General features: G+C 39.4%; 1 long non-coding RNA gene across 1 annotated transcript; it reads right to left on the reverse strand.

Annotated features, from left to right (window-relative positions):
- Window positions 1-24,129, reverse strand: LOC132097274 (uncharacterized). The gene is made up of 3 exons (XR_009422715.1): window positions 24,024-24,129; window positions 23,811-23,850; window positions 1-398 (listed from the first exon to the last, which is right to left on the reverse strand). It is a non-coding gene; the product is annotated as an uncharacterized LOC132097274 (long non-coding RNA).
- Between the last annotated feature and the right edge of the window lie 1,124 nt (window positions 24,130-25,253).

Here is a 25,253-nt window from a genome sequence, read left to right on the forward strand (position 1 = left end):
TGTTTATATGTACTGTAAGAGATTTATTTGTATCAAAGCATGTCATATTTAATGCCACGACTTCAAGAATGTAACCCTTTCTGCTCTGATTTCAGATGTCGCTGTTTCAGTTGAACCCCGATGTTTTACTCGGACGGTGTGCGGTTAAATAAAGCACAAACTCACAGATCTTGAGACGTCTCCACTGTGAGCTCTTATAACATCTTCAACCAACAAGTGCAGCTCTGAAGAGCTCTGGGAGCTATTTCAGCCGCTTTGGAAAATAGCAGCGAATCGATGGAGCAGGCGTTTGGAGCTGGAAGTGTGTCCGGCGCGGAGGTGAGCGGAGATGACAGGCTTCATTATCCGCAGAGCTGGAGTCCCTCAGGAGCGCTCCTGCTGCATGATGGGACAGTTTGCTGGAAAGGTCAAGAGCAGACAAATCAGCCGGGCAGAAAGCATCTTAAACTGTCCCTGATAGAGGCAGAGCTCAGAAACTCCTTCTGTTTCACACTGCTCCGTTTCTATTAGATCAGCTCTGATGACCGAACACAAAACACTAGGCCTATATTTATCAGATGATTATCAGTTATCAAATGCATCCTCCTCTAACGTTTAAAAGTGGCTTTCTGATATGATATTGCCAGCGTTGCACATTGATTACAGAGCACTAAAGTCTCTCCGCTGACAAGCGAATCATTTACAGATCTCCTCTCAGTTTCTGCCGTATCGACGTCCCTGTAATGACACGTCTAACCCGGTGTAACTCTGACAATTATTACCCAGAGTCCTGCAGGTCTTGACAATTAGAGCTGGAATCATCACGCGGACGGATCTGACAGATCGGATCAGACGTCTTCTGCTATTAATTCACACTTACTGACAGACTCACGCTTATACCTTTTTGTATGTACAGTTTTACATACAAGTCTCTTCAGCTCAGCTCAGCAAAGCTGCTTTTGTTTTATAAAAAATGCTGTTAAATTGTGAAATATTATTAGTATTTAAATCAGCTGTTTTCTGTGTGAATCTCTGTTAAAGTGTAATTTATTTCTGTGATGCACAGCTGTATTTTCAGCATCATTCCTCCAGTCTTCAGTGTCACATGATCATCATATTTTCATGATTTCTGAAGATCATGTGACACTGAAGACTGGAATAATGATGCTGAAAATACAGCGGAGCATCACAGAAATAAATGATAGTTTAACAGATATTCACACAGAAAACTGCTGCTTTAAATACTAATAATATTTCATATTTTTAATGTATATTTGATCAAATAAATACAGCCTTAATAACCAGAAGAAATTTCTAAATAAATGCACATAAACATAGTTTCGTTTGTAGTGCAGAAATGATCTAAACATTATTCACGGTGAACAAATCGAAACTACTGTGGAATAAAAAGCCCAATTCAGCGTGCCCGAAGCAATCCGGTCTAAAAATGTGTCTGCGGCCGCAGAAATCGATAGAAGCTTCTCTTTGCTCTGAGAAGACACCTGCTGGACAGCATTGATCCTCCCTTCAAGCCTCTCAGCGGCTTCCCGCTACGCGTCACCAATTGTCTGCCTTTTTCTCTTTTGCCCGTTAAACCACGGTCACAAATTTACAAAAGGGACTTGTTCTCCCCGACCCCGGTGAGGTACCATCACTCAGTGGAAAAACATTGTGAAAATATCAAAGGGAAGCGCAGAGCCACATAAACACAGTAATGATTTCCCCAGAGTTTCTGCCAAGAGCTGGTGTCACCCAAAAGCAGAGTAAATGGTGACATATCCTCACTCAGGATCTGGGAAATCGAACCCTGACATTCTTTTTAGGGCCCGAGACTCTTCATCAGCCAATTACCGCGGTAAGCAGAGAGCGCTTCTCCCAGCGCAGACTACGACTGCGTTCACCGCCAAAACATCCTCGACAGTGGAGCTCGGGCCCTGAGGAACTATTTATATATGAACTTGAGCCGCTTCAGATCAAACACCCTCCACTTTATCTGCAGGCGGCATGAACTGCACACGGATGAAGACAAAGGAAGAGAGAGCAAGCGGTGAATACAGTACCCATCGGTCATGTATATATAAAGTTATCACATCATTTACTTGCCCTCAAGTTGTTCTGAACCGGTCTGAAAGGAGATATTTTGAAGAATGCTGGTCACCACACAGCTGCCGGAAGCCAATTACTTTCATATAAGTCAGCAGGGATCATCAACTCTTCAATTACCCGTTCTTTTTTTATGTTCAGCAGACAAATATTCATATTAAGTGACATACATTTTAGACACAATACTGTCCATTTAAACCGTTTTTGACCAAAGTAGTTCCAAACAGAGTCTCAGCTGAACATTTGCATCTCTGATCAACAATGCATTTTTGAATGAATTGGTTGAGTCAATGATTCAATGACTTATTCATAAAGAGAGCCACTTGCTTCATTCCTGAAATCATTTCAATTAATGAAGCAATGACTCATTAAAGACAAACTTGTTGCCACCTACTGGTACACACACACACACACACACACACACACACATATATACATACATACATACATACATACATGCAGCTATGAAAAAAATTAGAGTCCACTTACGATTTATATTTATATGTTTAAGTAATACTGTAAACTACTGATGATACTTCTTCCCATTTTTAAATATAAATGTTGTTATTTAGAAAATAATAATTTACAAAATAACAAAAAAGCCATGTTTTCAAACGTTTGCATCCACTTTTAGACAACACAATACCAATGTTTTACCGTCAGAAGAGTTAAGAAATCAATATTCATAATCAAATCATAAATCTTATATCACTGTTTATTTGATCCGATTTCATTTAAATGGTTACAGCTCTATTATTATTCTTAATGCACTTTTACTGAATATATTAAAAGAAAGGGAACACATTCATTTAAAAATGTTAAAAAAGTGGCCTTTGTAAAGGAAATCGATTTAAATATGGAAATGTTCTGGCAAACCTAGTAAAAAATACATTTATTTCATACTAAGTATAATTCAAATCAAATAACTGAAGACTTACTGATGCAAAATTATAATTAAACTTTTCTTGGCTTACCACTTGAGCACAATGCACTTTTCTTAATAATAAGTCTAAAATGTGTTTTAATGTCACTTTTGATGAGGATTGTATGATCTTTGAATAATATCGGACTTAAAATGCTATATATTTAAAGTGTACCTGAAACAATAGTTCCACTTTAGCACAATCAAATATACTTGAGTATGTCTGTAGTTGGACTTCGGCACAATTAAAATGAATTACATTTACATTTACATTTAATAATTTAGCAGACGCTTTTATCCAAAGCGACTTACAAATGTATACAAGTGCCATGACAAGTCTCAGTTAGTCAGTTAGTCTAGTATAGAATGCATAGCCAGGTTTTTTTTATATATATAAATGAAAAGACAAGAAAAGGAAAAGTTGGAATTAGTTGGTTAATCACTGGATCACTTCACCCATTTGCATTTAGCTTTGTATTGTTAGAAACCCAGTCATATATTATAATGATCATGGATTTTTCCTTTGTTTTTCCCTGAGATGGGAGAAATAAGGATTTAATTGTTTTACTTCCTGCTTATTATGACGTAAAAATCGTCATTTTGCGTCATAATAAGCAGGAAGTCAAAATTCATTGAAAAGTGTAGCGACTACAGACACTAGCTTATTATTATTCCAGGGGGTGGGACCCACTCACCCTACAGGCCTATTACAGATCAGTGGGTGGGACTAAACTTACAGAAACGAAAATGAAAATCCGCCATCTTGTTTGGAAGCTATGTAGCTAAGCTAACAAGCGCTTATGGAGTCAGATTTACGAGAATGGCTGGAGGAACAACTCATGATATGGAAGAAGAGGATTTTCAAAGTCTGTTGCTCGAAACAGATGTTCGTGGCTATCTATACGAGCCACAATATAGCGCAGAGGAGGAACAGGAGGCGGCGGCTGCAGCCGAGGCCGGAGACCTGCCTGTCGCGTCCGAGGAGCCCGGGCGTGCTCGAGCTGGTGCGGACTGGTGGTGCCTGTGCTCTCGTTGTGCGCCTACGGACACAGAGCTCGAGTCCGTCTGCTGCAAGAATTTCAAAGATGCCAATTTCTCCTCGAAGAAATGTCTGAGGCAGACAAGGACACGGATGTTTGCGTTGTGAACCATCCTAGTTTCGCCCCGCATATGGACAGAGGCGTCCTGGAGACATATTTCAGAATTCCGAAGGTAAACTGGAAACGCCAGCCGAAGCCTGCACAAATGGACGTCTAACTGTAAAATAAGTGTTTCAATTTCATTTATTATTCATTTCGTGAAATGTATACAATTTCTTCAAGCATTATTATCACAAAATGATTCCCGGTTAATAAGTTACGTAACGTCAACTGTAAACTGTTTGTGCAGTACCTTTTTTAATGCACAAAAAGCTTACTGTGGCATTGTTTACTACTGTGGCACGTAAATACCATACATCGCTAACTGTGTCCTCCTCAATGTCTTGTAGACAATATCGCCTAACAGCGGTGTTCTGGATTAGTGGGAGTGGCTTGTGGAGCTGTGCAAATGTGTTGCATTGTGGGAGTTGTGGTTTTACATACAAATGAGCCCTAAAGTTACTTTCTGTAATAACTCGGTCAAAAAGGCACCAAATTCGAAAGTTTTAATAGATTTTTCACTACATATATGACCCACTTTCAATGAAGATCAATGTTCCCACGGGTGAAATGCTCCTTTAAGTGCAGGTGAAAAAGATAAGTCTTTATATGTTTCTTGAAAATGAGTAAAGACTCATAGCTATACGAATTGAGATTGGGAGGTCATTCCACCAGCTGGGCACAGTCCAGGAAAAGGATCGTGAGAGTGATTTTGAACTTCTTTGGGATGGTACCACAAGGCGTCGTTCACTTACAGAGCGCAAACTTCTGGAGGGCACATAAGATTTAACCAGTGAGTTTAGGTAAGTTGGTGCTGTGCCAGTGGTCATCTTGTAGGCCAGCATCAGTACCTTGAATTTGATGCGAGCAGCTACTGGTAGCCAGTGTAACCTGATGAGGAGAGGAGTAACGTGAGCTGTTTTTGGCTCATTGAATACAACCCTCGCTGCTGCATTCTGGATCAACTGCAGAGGCTTGATAGTGGAGAGCATTACAATAGTCCAGTCTGGAGAGAACAAGAGCTTGGACAAGAAGTTGGGTGGCTTGCTGTGACAGGAAGGGTCTAATCTTCCTAATGTTGTATAAGGCAAACCTGCAGGACCGGGTCGTTGTAGCAATGTGGTCTGTGAAGCTTAACTGATGATCCATCACAACTCCTAGGTTTCTAGCTGTCCTCGAAGGAGTAATGGTTGATGAGCCCAGCTGTATAGAGAAGTTGTGATGAAGCAATGGGTTAGCTGGAATCACCAGGAGTTCTGTCTTCGTAAGGTTAAGCTGAAGGTGATGGTCATTCATCCAGCTAGAAATGTCACTCAGACAGGCTGAATTGCGAGCAGCTACCGTCGGGTCATCTGGCTGGAATGAGAAGCAGAGTTGGGTGTCATCAGCGTAGCAGTGAAAAGCCATGCTTCTGAATGACAGATCCTAATGACGTCATGTAGATGGAGAAGAGAAGTGGTCCAAGTACTGAGCCTTGAGGAACCCCAGTAGCAAGGTGGTGTGACTTCACATCACCCCTCCAAGACACCCTGAAGGATCTGTCAGAGAGGTAGGACTTAACCCACAGGAGTGCAGTTCCAGAGATGCCCATCTTTCTGAGGGAGGACAGGAGAATCTGGTGATTAACAGTGTCAAAAACAGCAGACAGGTCCAGTAAGATGAGTACCGAGGATTTTGAAGCTGCTCTTGCTAGTCGCAGGGCTTCAGTAACCGAGAGCAGGGCAGTCTCAGTTGAGTAGCTGGAATAGAAAGCTGGTTGAACACAGCTCGCTCAAGTGTCTTTGCAATGAATGGAAGAAGGGATACCGGTCTGTAGTTTTCAAGAAGTGCTGGATTTAGAGATGGTTTCTTGAGCAGTGGGCTTACCCGAGCCTGCTTGAATGCTGAGGGAAATGTTCCAGAGTGAAGAGAGGAGTTGATAATGTGAGTAAGCGAAGGTATGACTGAAGAAGAGATCGCTTGAAGGAGGACAAGTAGGATCAAGTAGGATCATCCTACTACTTGTCCATCAAGTGGACAAGTAGTAGGATGATTGGACAAGAGAAGTTTGGAGACATCCATCTCTGAGAGTGGGGAGAAGGAGGAGAAAGAGTGTGCGTCGGTCATTGTGAAGTTGTCCTCAGTCTGCGGTGTGGAGAATTGGTCACTGATGGATCTTGTCTTATTTGTGAAGAAAACTGCAAAGTCATCCGCTGTCGAGTCGATGGAGGAGGTGGTGGCGGCGGATTAAGAAGAGAAGAGAAAGTCTTGAAGAGTGTCCGAGCGTCACAACAGCTGTTAATTTTGTTGTGGTAGTAGGATGCTTTAGCAGTGAAGACATTTGCAGGATGGAAGAGAGGAGAGACTGATACACACTGAGGTCGGTAGAGTTTCTTGATTTCTGCCATTTCCTCTCTGCAGCCCTGAGTTTAGAGCGATGTTCACGGAGAACCTCAGACAGCCAGGGGGCAGATGGGGCAGTGCGTGCTGGTCTAGACAACAGTGGGTAAAAGTTGTCCAAGCAAGATGTTAAAGTGGAGCAAAGAGTGTCCGTAGCGCTGTTCGTGTCCAGAGCAGAGAACTGAGAGAGTGCAGGAAGTGAGGATGAAACCACAGAAGATAGGCGAGATGGAGAGAGTGAGCGTAGGTTCCGTCGAAAGGTGACCTGCGTTGGACTGTGAGGCACTTCAGGAGTAAGTGCTAGGTTAGCAGTAATGAGGAAGTGGTCTGAGGTGTGCAGTGGAGCAACTGAAGAGTTGTCCACGGAGCAACAGCGCGTGTAGATGAGGTCCAGTTGGTTGCCTGATTTGTGAGTCGCTGTAGTAGACACTAGCTTGAGATCAAATGAGGTGAGCAGAGTTTTGAAGTCAGCAGCCTGGGGTTTATCTAGGTGGATGTTGAAGTCACCAAGCAGTACCAGAGGAGTACCATCTTCAGGAAAGTTTGATAGCAGCACATCCAACTCCTCCAAGAAGTTTCCCAATTGACCTGAGGGATGATAAATGACCACAAAGTGGATTTTAACAAGGAGGGTTACAGTAATGGCATGTGATTCAATTGAACCAGTACCTGTAGGTGATGGCTGAAGATCAAATTTCCATTCTTTTGATATAAGGAGACCCGTTCCTCCACCCCTCCCAGTGGTACGAGGAGTGTGGGAACAAGTGAAATTAGTGGAGAGGGCTGCAGGGGTGGCAGTATCTTCAGGTTTGATCCAAGTCTCTGTCAGTGCCATGAGGTTGAGACCGAAATGAGTAGCAAGAGAAGAAATGAAGTCTGCTTTGTTAACTGCAGACTGGCAGTTCCAGAGACCAACTGGAATAGAGAGCGTAGTAGTAGAGGTCAGAGGGACAGGCCGTAGGTTTGTCAGACAGGCCTTCCTGCGACGTACATAGCGCGCTCTCCGAGTGTTAGTAGTGATAGTAGAGATCTGAAAGCACATAGTGACTACAAGTGTAAGAGATAAGTATTTGAGAACAAGCTATACAAAAGTAAAGAAAGGGGGGAAAGCAATACTCAAGTGCCCTTTCGATGTCCTTGCCCGGTGGAGTCGCGCAGGTAGAGTCGATTGTCTTTACACTCGTCCGTCTTCACACGAGGAGGGCTCACACGAGGGCTGCCGCGACCGCTGCCGCGGTGAAACCTACCGCTTTTGTATTTGCCTGATTACCTGTGATTGAAGTCAGCTGGCCACGCCTCACTATTTAGCAGATCGAAACTGGGCAGTCCCGCGATAGGCAAGCGCAAAACCAAGCGCCACTTTCAGCAACGTATTTACCAGGGTAAGACACACACAATTTAAACCAAAAACTTTCCTAGCAATGACGATCACAAAGTAGTCTAATGAGAAACCAAGACAAAACACTCACAAGCTGCTGTCTTTCTCTGTTGCTCGACTGTTTCTGTTTCTAAATAAATTACAATTATTTGTTTCAAAATTATCAGACTACCAGTTTAGTATACTAAAAGTACAATTGCAGCATATTTTTATTAAATACATAAATATAAAAATGTTTATTAGTATAGTAGGCCTGTATTTGAAATACATTTAAGTATATTTATTTTCTGTCACTGCTTACAGGTTTGTGATTATTTTTCAGATTTTGCAAAGTGTTTTTGGTGTAACAGAAAAGGCCACCCTATGCTTGAAAGATGCTTCCAGTTGACAAAAAGCCCTTAAATAGTCTAAAACGCCACTGACAGAGTTCAGTCGTCCAGGATAGATGAAAGCAGTTAGGCCGCTCATCAGGACAATGTTAAATCATTAAGATAAAGTGTTCACACCGGAGCTGTTGTGGTAAATTTATGCATAGGGGCACATTCATCACAGCCTCAGAAGCCAGAAAAGAATGTGTTGCTTAATAAATCAGCCGGTTTGAGGCTGGATGGAGAATCTCCTGAAGAAGCAGATGTTTGAATATTCCCAGCACAACTAATCATGCTGTAAAACCACGCCGGAGGTCTGGTAAAAACTGTATTCCTGGTCGAAAATAAAATACTGTACGTATCCTACTATAGGGGGGATACACATTTTGGTATATTCTTGCCCCATTGGCAGATATGTCTGCTTGTTTTAAGCAGAAACTAACATAATGTTGATGATTATTATTTTTCACTACCAAATCAAAACGTAATGTTTGATTAGTAATATGCATTGCTAAGAACTTCATCTGAACAACTTTTAAGATGATTTTCTCAATATTTATATTTTTTGCTCCCTCAGATTCCAGATTTTCGAATATTGTCCTCCTAACAAACCAGACCTCACTGGAGAGATGATTTATTCAGCTTTCAGATGATGCATAAATCTCAATTTCCCAAAATTTACCCTTATAACAGTTTTTTGTGCTCCGGGTCACATTCAGACAAAACGGTTCTTCTATGGCATCTTTTATGTTTAAGAGTGTACACTTTTTATCAGGAGTATGTATGGCATGACACTGTAAAGCAGAGGTGCTGCTCTGGAGAAGTTGGGTGTGAGGCAAATGAAAACAGATTGCCGTGTCCGAGGATCTGATGCTCTCTAGAAGCCCTCGATATGGCAGTTTTACAGCCGGCCGCTCTGTATTTGTCTGGCTAATGTGAGCGCTCCTCTCTCGGATGTGTGGAAGGGCTCGTTCTGGGCTCCCTCTGAAACTAATTATCGCTGAGGGCCGGGGCTCGGGGAGACGGTGACGCTGAGACGTGTGATTCGAGGAGCAGACACCTTAAACAATGGATGCTTCGCTGCAGTTAACCTGATCGCGCATCAGCGCTTCATTATCGCCTGATGATTTCCATTCGGTCACTGAGAAGCATGAAACGCCACTCATGTTCGTCAGAGGTGTACCACACGATGCATCCAATACATTCACTGCTCATATCAAATAAAGCAACAGCTTTACACACACGGCAAAAAACTATTCTTACTCAGTGTTTGTGTCTTGTGTTGTAGTATAAATAAATCTCAAAATTCTTGAATCAAGATGCATTTACTGTACAAGTAACATGATTTAAGAATTTTTCTAAATTTTGTTAGATTTTCCTTAAAACAAGTAAAATATCTGTTGTCTGTTTTATAGTTTAGAGTGTTTTATCCAGTAAAAGCTTTTTCAGTGTAACTGTATGAATGCTTCTGGTGTCAAATCTTGTCTGATTGTGATCAAGTAAAGGTCAGAATAAGGTCAGTAATATCTCCAGATGAACTCTTACTGGACTGAAGCAGCTCAGCTTTACTTGATTCTCCATCAATCATGTTTTAGAGTCTCAAATCTGATCCTCAGGATCTTTTGAGGAGCGTTTGTTTCCAGAAGCTTTACTTTCACTGTTCCTCAGCGGAGGAATGATCTTCACAAGCCTCCAGAACATCTCACATCTTCTGAGGAGCCTTGATTTCTTCAGCTCTCCATCACTGTGTTATATGTGCGGATCATTTACATCTCATCACATTAATGGAGATACTCTTTATTTCTAGGAAGGCTTTGGGACAGATTCGTGCCGGATCAATAGCAGCTGAATGCCATCTGCTTGGGGCAGCAGAACTCCAGCGCAGGCCGCGCCATGCATCTTCTGCTATTGAAAGGTTATTTTTATGCGAGTAAACAATTCATCCTCTGGTCTCGGCGCGTTCTGCTCATTTACCGGCTCACGGTCGATAGCGTATGCAAATCAGACGGGAAAAAAAATTGAATCCTAGGAGTGAAGCTGATGCCCAGGTGACAACTAATCGATGAGGCTCTCTGCGAAACTGTGACGTGCGGTCAGAGTGTTTTATAGCCGCTCATGCAAATCAGAGTCCCAACAACACAATCCCAGAGCCGGCTTCCTGAACTCTTTAACCGCTGCGAGAGCCAGATAAGACACAATACACTTTTTAGCTGCAATTGATGACAGCGGGGCGCGTCTGGCTCCTGTTTTTGGATGGACGGGTTCGGGGTGATGCGTGTTTGCTGGGGATCGTTCGGCTCTTATTAGATTTTCTGCGCTCCAGCTATTAGTGATAAATGTACTGCTGTATTCACTGTCGAGTTAATCAATGCTGCCAAAGTTTTGTTGACCTAACAGCAATCTATAAAGCAAAGGCGCTTCATTTTTTTGTCTTGGCTGTAGCGTGACAACTCTGTCGGCCCCTCGGCGCTCTGAGACTCCTTCAAAGGGCCCCGCGCTTCACTTGAAATTGAAATACTGTCTTTAAAAGCGGTGCAATTGCTGTGACGCCTCGCCTGTCAAAGAAATTGTTTAAAAACCAGAGTCGCTCAAACAGATCCAGTTTGATGGTTAAAACACTGGCAAATCGATAACTTCACAGATGATAGAACGTTGTCAAGTGTTAAAAAAAGCCCCATTTTCTTTGACAACAAAGCCCTTGTTTTCGGTAAATAGACGAGCGCTGGGAGATCGAAGGCCTGTGAGATGAAATAAGAGCTGGAGCTCAAATATATGGTTCTGTCAGCATCCGTCCGATGAAACAAACGACCACCACACACTTTCAAACGCAATTATGGCCTTATGAAATATGAATTTGCATTGATTTTCCCCAGTGTTTGCTTTGGTCATTGGGGTCTGTGCATGAAATACTCGCAGTATAAATTATGTAAGCGAGCTGACGTCATGTGCACGTTGTGTTTGGTGTTATTATGATGATGATTTTATCCCTTGCAGATAGACAGAAATATAATTGCATGTAACCCAGGTCCCCAGCTGCATGAGTTTGTCTGTAACAGGACCACAATTACTGCAGAGAGGGAGACGGAGGGCCATAACCCGGCTGGAGAATACTGATTAACCTTTTTCAGGCCTTTGACAAATGAATCGCATCAAGCGTGTGCGACAGCATTTATCACTGCCCGTCCACACTTAGAGTCGCCGGGAAATAACAGGCTTGTGCTAATAAAAGCAAGCTGTGTGCCAAAGTGTATTATGTCAGCGGCCCAATCGCCCGACATCCGTCTTCTTTGATCCGCCACAGAAAACCAGAAGTCGCTTTCAGAGCCTGGATGTGAAAAAGACACAAATGCATCAATAACACCAGCCATTATTTAATAAACTAATAAGAAGAAAACTTGACATCTTAAAAGGAGTATGCTATAAAATTAATAAGGCATCTTACATCTGGTGAACATGACGACTGTATGATACTGTATGAGGGCAAAAAATAAATCATCTTCTTATATTTATATCATATTATATATTTAGCAATCTCACACCAGCAAGAGTGCGTTTCTCTCCAATATCTGCACCACTGCAAATGTGATATTGATTTACAACAGTTCAATAAACAAGGCGTTAATATTGTGTTTTAGATTCAATTTTGTCCGTTTTTGTTCAGTTTTGCACATGAAAATATTTCCGATCAAACCATGGCAGAACTGTTGAGTGTCTCTGAGAAACACACAGCAGTGATTCATTACTGAATTAATCCATTGCTTTGAAGGAATAAAGTGTGATTTAGGGACTCATCTCATCTCATCTCTTGCTTTGTTTCTGAATGAATCGACCGTTTGAACAAATCAAGTGAGTCAATGATTCAGTGAATGATTCAGTGATTAAATGAATCAGTCTTTTAACAAACTGGCTGAATGAATGATTCAGTGACTTAAGACATTTATTTAACACACATACTTATTTACATTTCAATTTTGCATTTCAATCAGCGTTATTATGTAATGCTGAATCTAAATATTTATTTCTAAAACCACTTTTTGAAATGTCTAGTCAATGCTTTTCTCATTTAACACAATAATGACTTTATCTCTTTGGGGGTAAATTCTCAGTCAAACTCGACGGTGTGATGAACACAATTTACAACGGTAAAGGCCTTTATTTCTTCAGACGCCGCTGTGGTGATGAATGGGGTGTCTGTGAATCATTTCGGCCGAGTCTGTCTCCACAAAAGGTCACTTATGTGACACGGTGCCATTTGCATTTCTGCATGCATTTATTGACCTCTGCGTTGAGCGTTAATGCCTTTCTGGCCATGATGTGTTCACTCAGCACTCAATTAATACAGATCTCTAATTGCACTTGTGTTATTACACGTCGAATAGAGAACGGTGCCACCATCTGACCTCATTTCGCTTCCATAATGAGGAATTAAAGGGAAACGGTCGTACAAATGATGATACAACTCGTGCCCAACGGAGCTTCGACGCTCATCAGTTTTCCTTCATTCCCGTATTTCTGCCTCTCCGAATGTAATGGCTAACGAGAACAAAAGCCTCCCGCGCTCGTGTCCACACACATTTTGGGGAAATAAGCCCAATGGTGTGCGAGAGAGAATTATTTTTCTTTATTAAGCGACCCGTGTCTCTAGAGATACAAAAGAAAGCAAACAATTAATCTTTTCCTATTGGTTGGGTGCAGACGGGCTCGGGCCGGGATGAAGGCGCTCTGTACCTGTGGCAGCGAGGGGTAATTAGGCCCGGCCTGGGGAATAAATGGATTCCAGCTTCAAGTGTGCTGAGCTTTCAGGCCGTGACAGCGTTCTCGCCCTCCTCCCCGAACAACATCTCCGCTGCAACCCTCACCGATGACCAGAAACAGCAGAATAATTAACAAGATCCAATGTATTAATTGCTGCGAGCCATTAAAAATGGCCAGAGAAAGTGTATTAATTGCTTTTCCTAACAAAGTGTTTAATCAAATTAAGGCCGAGCGTTCAGTTCACAGTTGGCTAAGCAGGAAAAGCTTCTGCCAGCCTGGAAAAAACATCCAACAATATCAATAACGCTGGGAGCGGAGAGAATACGATCAGTTTAACTGCACTTGCACCAGTGATTTTCAGCAGGGATGCACTATATATCAGCATCAGTCAATATTAAATACATAATGACCCATTTTTGTGTCATTTAACACTCACTTAAAGTTAAAAACACTTTGAATTAAAATTAATATTGAGCGAGTCTCAAATTGAATATCCATTTTTCTTTCAGTACATTATGATGTCATAATCTCATCTATTAGCGTTTTAGTTTTAATACATTTATGCTAAATGATACAGGATTTTAATACATGAAAAGCATGCAAATAATTACTGTATCTGGTCAGAATGTTTACATCATATCATGTTTTTATTCGTATTATAACATTTCTTTTTGATGAATGCATGTTCACATTTCTCTTTTTTTTGTCTTATTGTAAAGCGCTTTTAGATGTAACTTTTAAAGGTGCTTTAGAGACTAATATAATAATATACAGTCTATTAGACCTGGTTTTGTCACTTGGGTTCTGAGCGACTCCCGGCTCGAGGCTCTCCTCATGCTTTCTGTCTCTTCTAAAACTGTCTTGTCAAAATAGAGACAAAAATGCACAGAATTATAGCTGAGCACTGATCATTTATCTCCTGCGGGCCTCGTTAGAGCTACACATTCACTACAGAGCTTGGTTTTTTAAATAAATACTATGCAAAGTTAAAATGAATAACTGCTGTAATCCAGCACTAACTCGTCGCCTGATGTCAGAGCACAGCTGTGTGCGTTTATGCATCATTTAATAATTCACAAACATTTACATGACCTTTGAGGAGTGCAGTAAACGTGTCTGAACTCCTCAAATTATCATTTCCATAATCTGTCCTGCATTATGACTCTTAGTTTAGACACATATGAAATGTCTATTACTTCTTGACATACTTATATCACTATTATTTACTGGTTAACAGACTGGTTACTATTTACGCTGTCCCTGATGGAGGGAATGGAGACATTATGCATAATGCATGAATTAAATACTCATTTATTTTCCATAACTTAGAAAGTTTCTCTGTATGGACTCATAAAGAAGATCAGCTGACACAAACAGTCTCGTCACAGATGTTTGCTGTGTATTTATGTAGATGATTGTGTTCATGATTGCTCCTCAGCGATGGTCTGCAGAACCGCTGACAGATAACAGAGCGCTTCCCGCTGTCCTACATTCCTGGGTCGGTTCTCCTAAAAACCTGTGGACTCCGGAGAGAGGACGAGGAGAGCGGCGAGCAGTGATGGATTCCAGTTATTAGCAGATCAAAAAGATGGATGGCGCCCTGCTCCACCCAATCAACATCATCATCCAGATCTAGTTAAAGATAGCGCTTGTGCTAATCAACTTATTTAAGATGATGATAATATCAGAGGCAGAATAATCTGCCGTTCTGTGCCACATCCCGGCGCTGATCGATAAAATCACTTGAGCCGGCACAAAGCCAGGTAAGTAACGACTCGCCCGGTCATTAATATTATTTAACACTCTTCAGAGCGCACTTAATGAAGAAGAAAAACTGGAGGAAAGATCACCGCTAGTGTGGGCCATTACAACACTCGACATAGCTGATGTTATTCTCTGTAAAACACACAAACGCCAATCTACACAGTTCAGAATCTCCATATTACTATACCAATCCGCTGCGCGTTTTCTGTGCAGAAAATCAGCCATAAATAATCTGAAAAAGGTGGAAAAAAGAGATGGATTATTTGGGATAAAGCAAGCAAGCAAACAAATGAAACCACATGAAAATTGGAAAAAAGAAATCTGAAAGAAAATAATGAAAAAAATAATAGTAATAATTTTGTGTTCATTAAATGATTAAATTAATGTTTTTATTTTGATCAGAGTAAACTATTGCAATAAAGCAATTAATGCATTTAAATTCTGGGGGGAATAATGTAAAAAGAAGAAAATAAAATATAATCTGGAAAAAAAATGTGCATGCACACACACACACACACACACACACTCTCACACAACATTTGAATAGCTGTGCTTGTATTTTGATTTAAGTAAAACATTGTGTAAAAAATAAATTAATTTATTATCTGTAAAAAAAAAAAAACAGTAGAAAAATATATAATCTGGATTTTTTATATTTTTCACAATAAAAAAATAACCTATTAATCTTAAAAAAAAAAAAAAAAAGGAACTGTGTATCTAATAGACTGGTGGTTTGCGCTCGCAGGATCTGGACAGAAAGCTCAGAACAGCTGAAGCTGAATGAAGACAAGTCCGCTTTCCAGAAGAGCTGAAGCTGCTTACAAGATAAATACAGCGAGGTGTGATGAACGACCCCTCGAGCGCTCCTCAGGTGAAACATCGCTACACATTTACACTGTCAGTGTTTGCATTTACAAAAACATGCACTCTTTTATTCTGCCTGGATAAAGGCAAAGGAAGTAAAAAAATACTGCTGTTGTGACCTCTGACCCCAGAGCGGCATAACACCAGCTATAGCACATACAGACCATCACTCATTGTCACTGAGCTCCTGCCTGCTGTTAAAGCGTAAAACAACACAAAAAAATCAAATGATAAATGATGTTTTGAATTGGACTGAAGTTGCATGTAACTGGTGAAGTATAAAACACTTGTAGCACAGCGATTGATTGACAGGAGAGTAGGCGGGCCTTCACTGCTGCTTAAACACATGACAACGGTATTTTATTTGGAAGCTTGTTCTTACCACGCGATAAAAAAATTAATTGCGACTCAGTCTCACAGTTTTACAAGTTACAGCACAAAATAAACATAAATAAACATCAGAGGTATAAGTTTCAACTGTGGAAAGACGTCAATACACCGCATTCTTCAAGCTAATGTCCGACGTTAATGTGCTCTCCTGCCTGGTTTGTGGATTAAGACAGAATAACAGATTCTGCGATATGATTGGTCAGAACGCCTGTCAATCAAACTCTCAGTGAACCAATTATGTGAATTATGTGATTAAAAAAAAGTCACAACTACCCTTTTAATTTATTTATTTTTTAATACCGTCATGAAAAAAAAAGAGAATTGAGAGATATTAATTCAGAATTTCTTAAAATAGCAAGAAATAGTAAGTTTACTATTTTTTTAACACAGTTCTGTGAAAGACTAACTTTAGAGAATAGTCGTAATTACTTTTTTTGATACCATTAAAAAAATTGTTACTTGAAATAAAATACATTTTAGCTTAAATAAAAAATTAAAATAATAACAAAACTTGTATTTTAGCTAGCTACCAAGGCAAAATTTTGTTACTTGAAATAAAATTTATGTTACGTTAAATAAAATGAAATATAAAAAACTTATCATATTTTAGCTAGTTGTGAAGGAAACAATTTTGTTGCTTGAAATAAAATAAATGTTCGCTTAAATATAATTAAATATAACAAGATTATTATATTTTAGCTATTTGCCAAGGCAAGATTTCTCTCTCTCTCTCTCTTTTTTTTGGTTTAAATAGTAAACCTAAAACTAAACAAATGAACTAATAACTTAAAAACTAGACATAATGCGGAAAAAAACAGCAATAATAAAGTGACTTCAACTAAAATCACAGACACTTCAACAAAAACAGAACATACACAAATAAAATCTAATTTAATACATATAAATTAAAACTATTATAGTATATCCATCCTATTTAAAATAAAACCACCCAGAACATCTGTGGGCTTGCACAAGAACGCACCACTCGCCTGTTCTCCAGATAATGTCAAAATCGCGTTTGAATTCTGTAATTGTGTGATTTTCTGTGTGCAACAGTACAAGCAATTACAGCATCGCACAGAAAGCCAGCATCGTCCCACAGCGAGACCGAGGTCAACATCAGGTGCACCGGCCACCCTAATTACAACCACAACACATACGGCAGGGACGTCCCGGGGTCAGAGGTCGAGCAATGGGGGCGGGGACAGCGAACACCCCACTGCCTCTGATACAGCATTCAGTTTTTCTATAATCCACTCAATACATATGAACACATAGCACACTGATGACGAGCGAAACATGAGCGTGACACGTGGAATTAAACAGATGCGATTATTCGTTTGAGATTCCCGCTGGCCTTCTTTTTTAAAACAGAAACAGGTCTTCCTCTGGTTCAACAACTTTACCTGTTTACGGCTCCTGTAAAACAGAGCTGCTAAATTACTCATCGGCCCTCTGGAGGCAGACGAGTCCAAACTAAGCAGAGTTTTTCGTCCGGAGTCTAAAAATAAGCCGATGCTAAAGGTTTCCTGCAGCTTGCAGCCCCGCGGCCCTTAACCTTTCCCAAAGTTGTAGATGAAATGTCAGCTGGAGACCCTCAGGTATAAGTTAGCCAGCTAACCAGACAGCAGCACCATATGAATCACTGTCATCCTAAATGTAGAATCAGCAATTCTAGAGCCGTCCTATCTGGAAACGTAACGGCGCTCCAGGAGCTCTGCTATTGATTTTTCTCCCAAACAAAGAGACTTTCGCGAATACATGATACATCATAATCATGTAATTTGTACCTTTGCGTCAAGCTGGGAACGAAACGTAGACGTGGATCTGTACGAAAACGTGATCGACTGCTTTGGGTCAAATATGAAAAAAAAAGACATCAGAAGTTTGGAAGAAACTTCAAGAGGGAAACATACAAAAATAATAATACTTGTCGATTATTTCCTTGAAATTGTAATCGCAATTATCAATTATGATTATCATTGAATCCGGTTTATATCTTTGTTTGAAGCAACTGCATGCCATATTTTTTATATGAAAATAAATAATCTGAAAACACTCTAACTGAAGAACTTTTATAGCTTTTCTGTAGTATCAAGCCTCAAATGTGAACTATACATTGCATTGGTTTCTTCGTTAAGTAAAAAAAAAAGAGCAAAAAAGTACAAATACGCATGGTATTGTTATACTAAAACTAAAACCTAAACAATAGAAAAACCCTTAAGATAACCCGTAGAAAAAAGAAAAAAACATCTTAAGCACACAGAATAACATGAGTGGACTTTGAATGATTAATTACTAATAGATATCATCATACTTACCCAATTAATCAATCACAGTGCATTACAAGATTTCTGAAATGTTTAAATATGCAAATAAGGGCATGGTCTAATTAAATATGCACTTATTTGCATGCATTTCCAGAACACTGGATAAAGCCAGATTCATTAATTGTCCTTTTATAACACAGGGCAATGTCAGTTTGGGCTGTTGTGATTAAACATTCAGATATCCAGCTCTGGATGTGCATTAATTTTCAGGAATGAGATATTCTGTGGTCTCCAGACTGAAGAGCTCAGATGCTCGTGTGTGTTTGTGCATCAGTATCAGTGATGCTCGATCTCTCTCTCTCTCTCTCTCTGTGTGTGTTTTCCCAGAATCCCCGGCGCTCGGTGCCACACTGCATCACACCCAGTTTGCCTCGCTGTTCTCGGACAGTCTGAAACACTTTTCCTGATCTCGTTCTTCTTGATGGATTGTCAATATATGGATCGTCCCGCTCTCTAATTCAGTGAAAAAATCTAGTTTTCCATTAGTCTCTGCCTTTCTAATTTTCACCGCTGCTTTGCCACGTGTAATTATTAAAGGCAGATTCAAGAAAGCAATTACTGAACCACGGTTTGTATCTTTGAAATCTTAATAAGCAGAAGAAGTTGTGCTGGGAGAGCAGATACAGCTCAGAACGACTCTCTGTAGAAGAGACAAAAGCTCAGTAAAGCTTTCGAAGCGGCCGAGCGAAACAGAATATTGCATTCCTTCGAATTATGACTTTCCCTAATGTTAATAATCAATGTCTGTTTAGCATACGTGAGCACTTTTGTGTCATTGACGGCAGAACGGTGTCAATAAAGGAGTTTAGAGGAACAGGTCAAAGGTTAACAGAGCATCATGGCCATTGTAATATTATCTTTTCTAGTATTTTTGAATAGTTTGTATCCTCCAATGACATGACAAGCCTGTAATATCCACCTTATCTTTAACATAAAAGCAACAGCATTTTGTAATTTACTTAGGATTTAATTTGCTTTAGCTGTACAACAGCACGTTATGCTGCTTTACATTGCAAACAAGTGTTTATCATATTATTTTTATGCATTGTCATAACATAAACAAACTAGTTTGTGGTGCAAATAGTTTTTGCATTTTTGTTATATACCAATATTTATTTGTAAAAAAAAAAAAAAAAAAAAAAATCTGGCACATTTATAGAAAATAATTTACTTATGTGTTTAAAAATAAGGTGGATATATGATTACACATTTACTGCAACAAAAAAAAATCGTAATCAATATTTTTGTCTCGATTTCCAGTACAAATATCTACACATTCTTAAGAAAAACATACATTTACTGGAAAGCCAAAATGACTTGGTCTTGTTTTCTAAGAAATGCATAAAAAATAAATGAGTTTATGCTGAAAACAAGAACAAATATGCGATCGGAAAATAATAGTAAACTAATAGTTTTCCCCTTCAATTAAATACATTTTTCTGACACCATTGGCAGATATTGTTTTAATTTTGACTATTTATTTTTTTTTTTTAGAAAACAAGCGTAAATGTAGTAATTTTGCTTCTCAAGTAACTGCATCTTGATTTAAGAATGTTTAGATATTTGTAGTAATACTGAGGAAGAAAAAATATTTTTTTGTATTTATAAATGTACATGCTGAAGTATTAGTGGAACAGAATAGTGTATTACCCATCATCAGGACTGAACTGACGCTCATGCAATCATCTGTTAATGAATTCATCATTCGGTTAAAACGATGCAACTTTAAATGGCACGACGCCACTGGAATAAAAGCAGCGCTATCGCATCGAGCCGGCCATCATCTGTTTTATTGCTGATGGGCTTTTTCCCTCGTTCATAATATAGCAAAGGGAAACTGTCAGGCTAGTTTCTGACTGACATGCATTTACATTCTCCAATGACAAGTGACACCAGCAAAAGGCCACAGAAAACTGTTTATTGATCAGCGTAAAACTATTCAACGGAGCAGATAAGGTTATAGCTTAAAGAACACGACTTCATTACATCACGCAGCTGTATTTCTGTGGCGTTAAAGACCTGCTGATTGGTTGGTAAAGATGTTGATGGGTCCAGGCCTGCCGCTCATCGCACCTATTAACTTCTCGTCGCGGTCATTCATAATCTGTTGCATACTAAACACGGAGTGTGTCACGGTGCATTTACGGGGTGAGGGATTGGAAAACGGCCAGCTAATGAAATGGGAAGAACACACGGCCAAAGTCATTTGACACTGCCAGATGCCCGCGTCTCACAATTAAATGAATTCCCACTGCATTCTGACCTTTAGCACAACACAACAAAAGAAACTGCCAGGAATCAAAGCAAAAGTGCTTTACACATCCATAAATTAAACTCCTGATCAAAGCATTGAAAACAGCAAACAAGCAGCTGGACTTTTTTCAACAGCATGCACTGGATATCAAAAGATTACTTTTGAAAAGCTAGATGCCATAAACATCAGATGACAGCGGCTGTCAGAGTTCATTAAACGCTCGTCACAAATGATAATGCAGTGCGCACGAGTCAGCAGCCTTGTGTGTGGCTAGAGACTCATTGACGAATGTCACATTGCCAATAGATTTATGTATGCAAATGAGCGGTCAATACTTCTCAATGTACTGAAGCGCTTGCCATCCACGTTGGCACTCAAATAAAACGAGCCGAAGCTGTTAAACTAGACTCTTCTGTACATAAAACACTGCGCTGTTTTTCTTTCTTTCTAGTAAAGCTGGTCTGACGTCTCGTATCGTGAGCGTTTATTAGCGTCCCATGCTCAAATTCTTTGAATTTGCTTAAAGGGCCTCGCGGGAGTTCAACAATTCAAAGCAAAGGTTGCAGTTTGAGTTTAATCATTAGACCTCAGACAGAAAGTCAATTAGTGGAGATCGATATTTTTAAGAAACATTGAAATCAGGCGAGGGCACGACTGCTTCTATTAAAGAGCGCTAATGCATGCAAATACACAATTAACAGAGCAGGAGAAGCACAGAAACACAGAAAACACATTAAACCGGTGATCTGCTCCACTTCTGATCACATAAATAATGGCACTATTGTCTTCAGTAGAGCTGCTCACAGATGAACTGAATCTGTTTCAGAATGGAAGAACTTTATACTGTTATTGAACTGAATCGAATCAAGCCTGAACTGATTTGAGCTGAATAATGGCACTATTGTCTTTTTATAGGAGCTTTAGAATACCAAAACAGATACATACAGAGATAATTGAAAATAATCGACTGAGAAAATCAAAGTCATGAATCTAAACAAGTTGTGTTCCAAATTTGAGGTTGATATCACAAAAAAAAGACTTTGTTTTTGCGCAGTAACAATCATTTCCACTAGATTAAATTTAGTTTCCCATTGGTTTCCAATACAATCATTTTTGATGGCAAACAGTGCAAGAGTGACTAAATTATCCCCTTATTCAACACATTCATGATCCATGATGTGCCAAATCCTTTACCAAGTTTCATTCCATTCCAACTAAGTAAAAAATTTTATAAGACACCAAAAATGTCAAAAATGACTGACCAGCACCAGTGGTTTGGTTCATGGCTTACAACGCTTTAACAAAGACTTTTTTTAAATACCTAAGGGAAAACTCACAACACTGAAAAAGTGGACGTGCATTAATAGACTCCATAGAAATTGGATTTGTATCATGTTTAAAGAATTAGCATCAACGATTCTGTTATTTTCCTGTTTATTAACGTGAAGCTGCTTTGAAACCATCAGCATTGCATGAAGCACTATAGAAATAAATTTGACTTGACTTGATTTGTACACCTGTTTAGCCACGACCTCTCATTTTCAATGCACTATAATAGTCACCTGTGTTTATCCGCACCGAAAGGAACCCACTCCACATCTGATAAACACTGGCGTTTCATCTGCTCCGACCCTCACGAGAGCCAAACGAACTCCGGCCACAGAAATCATTTCTCTTACCCGCTGAAAATGAGCAGGCATTGGATTATAAATAACATCACAAACAGATAAGAGAAATGAATTAACAGTGGCCTTATCGCGCCGCTTGACAACACGATGGTGAACTTCAAATTTGCCAAATCAGGAAACGTGTGCAGAGCGATTCATCAAAGAGAAACGAAAGAAAAAAAAGATTTTACTGAAGTAATGTGATCAAACTCACAGTTAATTAATGTTAAATTAAACTGAGCGTTAAAAGCTTGTGCATTATATCTGTAACAGTGGAAATAAACAGAGAGGAAATATAAAAGAGGTATATTTCATTTGCAGTTATTACAGCACTACGAGACCGAAGAGATGCTTCACGCACAGAGAACTGAAGCTTTGCATTAGCAAGCAGATGATATAGTTTGTGCGGCTGGCAGCTGCGTTCATGACAAACTGATGCAATTTCAGCAGTGTCGCGAGAGCCGTCTGATATTTGTCTCGTTCTGGTTCCTCCGAGCTCCAGATTTGAATCGCAGGGGTCCAGAGGCCCTTCTCCTGACAGGACACAAATAATTACAGGCCGCTCTCTTCATCGGCTCTTATATTGCTCCTCTTATCTGAAGCCCTGCGGTGCATTTGATCAAGTAAGGTCACTGTATTCTGACCATAACACAACATAACACTGCTGTTTGGAGATACGATAAATAAAAGCCAGACAACGTTTTATCAGTTGTGTTATAGGCTAGGTGTGTGTGTGTGTGTTTCAGGAAGAATTTTCACTAAATGTGTTTTTGCTATTTCCAGGTTCTCTTCCAATGCAGATGATTATTTCAGAGCAGTGTGGTCTGAATGTTAATGTGCAGTACATCACCTGTCCTGCAGGGGGTCATCATGTCAGCACACATGTAGTACTTCAGATAAACAGTACATTTTTCTTTACATAAAGACAACATTCCTGCAGGACTGGAGAACCTAACATTCCCCTAACATTGTCAGTACGTTCCCTCACTATGTTCTCTAAATATAACCTACAGAGAACGTTCCCAGAAAGTTCTTATTCGATTCCCCAAAAACAATAAAATGGGAATATTAGGGGAACATTCTTTTTGCTTGATTTCTGACTGTCACATGTATTTTGATATTTCATATTAAAAGGGGGGTTTACACGCATGTGTAAGTCATTTTAGTTTTATTTATAGAGATGTAGTCTCCTTGCACACACTTACAAAATATCCACATTTGTTTTCACTGACCAAATAAGTTTTATCAAACATTTTCATTTCATTTTTTTTCAAGTTCAGCACCTTACACTACCAGAGAAAAGTATATTACAAATACAAACGAACACGCCTGACAGATGCAATGTATTGCTGTTTGCTGAATCAATGTGAAGTGTTTTTTATATTTAGCATGACATATTTAATGTACAGTATGTGACCGTTTATCTTAAGAAGCAGTTAAGCTAATGGTACCAAAATCGGCAAAGACTCGAATAATTGAGTAAAAAAAGAGAAAAAGATCCTGTCATCATTTACTCACCCTAATGTTAGTCCAAGCCAATATTATAATATTCTTTCCTCTGTCGAACACAAAGTTCTAACTTAATAAAAGAAAAACAGCACCATAAAAACGTAAAATAGCGTCGTGAAAACTAACTTACAATCATAATGTTTGCTAACAGCCATGTGACTTTTTTAAATGCAATAATCCATCAAATAAACCATCTTTCTGTAATTATTTACTCACCCACACGTCGCTCAAACCTGTTCATCACTAAAAGGACAAATATCTTCTTTTTGTGCTTCACAGAAGAACCTCATTCACGTGAGTGACGCACAGATCCGTTATTCACTCAAAACCTTCCCGCCAAAATGTTTAAAATGAGCGCAAAAACAAAAAGAGCCAATCAAATTTGAGCCCAGTCTACGTTTCTTATATCCTCTCCTTATATGGTGTCTATGCGGGGCTATATGCGAATGAAGCGGTTCCGGTGTTTATCATTATTTAAACGGATGGGTTTCGGTGAAGTGTATTATAATTAGTTACAGATATCATAATAAAGTTGTCACTGTATGATTCATGCAAATGATCAAGTGACCCAAATGAACAAATACAAAAATAAAAGATACTCCTTAGCGATAAAAAAAAAAAAATGCGTAAATGATCAAGTGCATGAATCTTTCTTTGTGTGAGTTTTACATAATTTCTTAGCCTACAGAATCACAAAAAGAAAACATATATTATACATAAATTATGCAGAAAGAAAATAGTTTGGCATACCACCCTCCAAATAAAAAAACACATATCCTATATGTGTGTGTGATTTATTATATTTACTATATGTGTGCATTATTTTGTTTAAAATTGATATATATATATATTAGTACTGTGATGCAAACATTTCTCATTGTCAGTACTATGATGTAAAAAAGAGTGTTATATACTTACATAAATATAATATAATACATCAGTTAAGGCAGGATTTGTTTCACTGCCTTTATGTGTATTTAAATGAGAAAACTTTTGAATACAATAACTTGACTGCAAAACATCACATAAAAATGACTATATCACAAAGAGAACACGAAGTAAACCACAGTCAGATGTTTTCAGCCTTCTCAAGCCGTCCATAACAATATTATCATATTTGCCTCCATCTCACTGCAGGATTTATTCGACATGTGAATTTAATGTTCAATAACAGTGCAACATATCGTAAAGATCCTAAACCTAAGACTCCATGTAGCATTGTTTTCTCCGTGTTTCAGTGAGAATGACTGTTAGAAACACCTGCAGGTCAAACATCATCCATTCAGAGACTCTTCTGCAGATCTACAGATGCACACCACAGCCTTCATCATGAAGCAGCTCCTAATGTGACAGCTTGCCAATAGACGGGACAGAGGCGAGGACGGGCCTGGGCTTTCTGACGTGTATGCAGAGCGCTGAGATGCTCGCCGGGGCCTGTCAAGAACACGCTTT

Source organism: Carassius carassius, chromosome 21 (genome assembly GCF_963082965.1).
Source record: "Carassius carassius chromosome 21, fCarCar2.1, whole genome shotgun sequence".
NCBI lineage: Eukaryota > Metazoa > Chordata > Actinopteri > Cypriniformes > Cyprinidae > Carassius > Carassius carassius.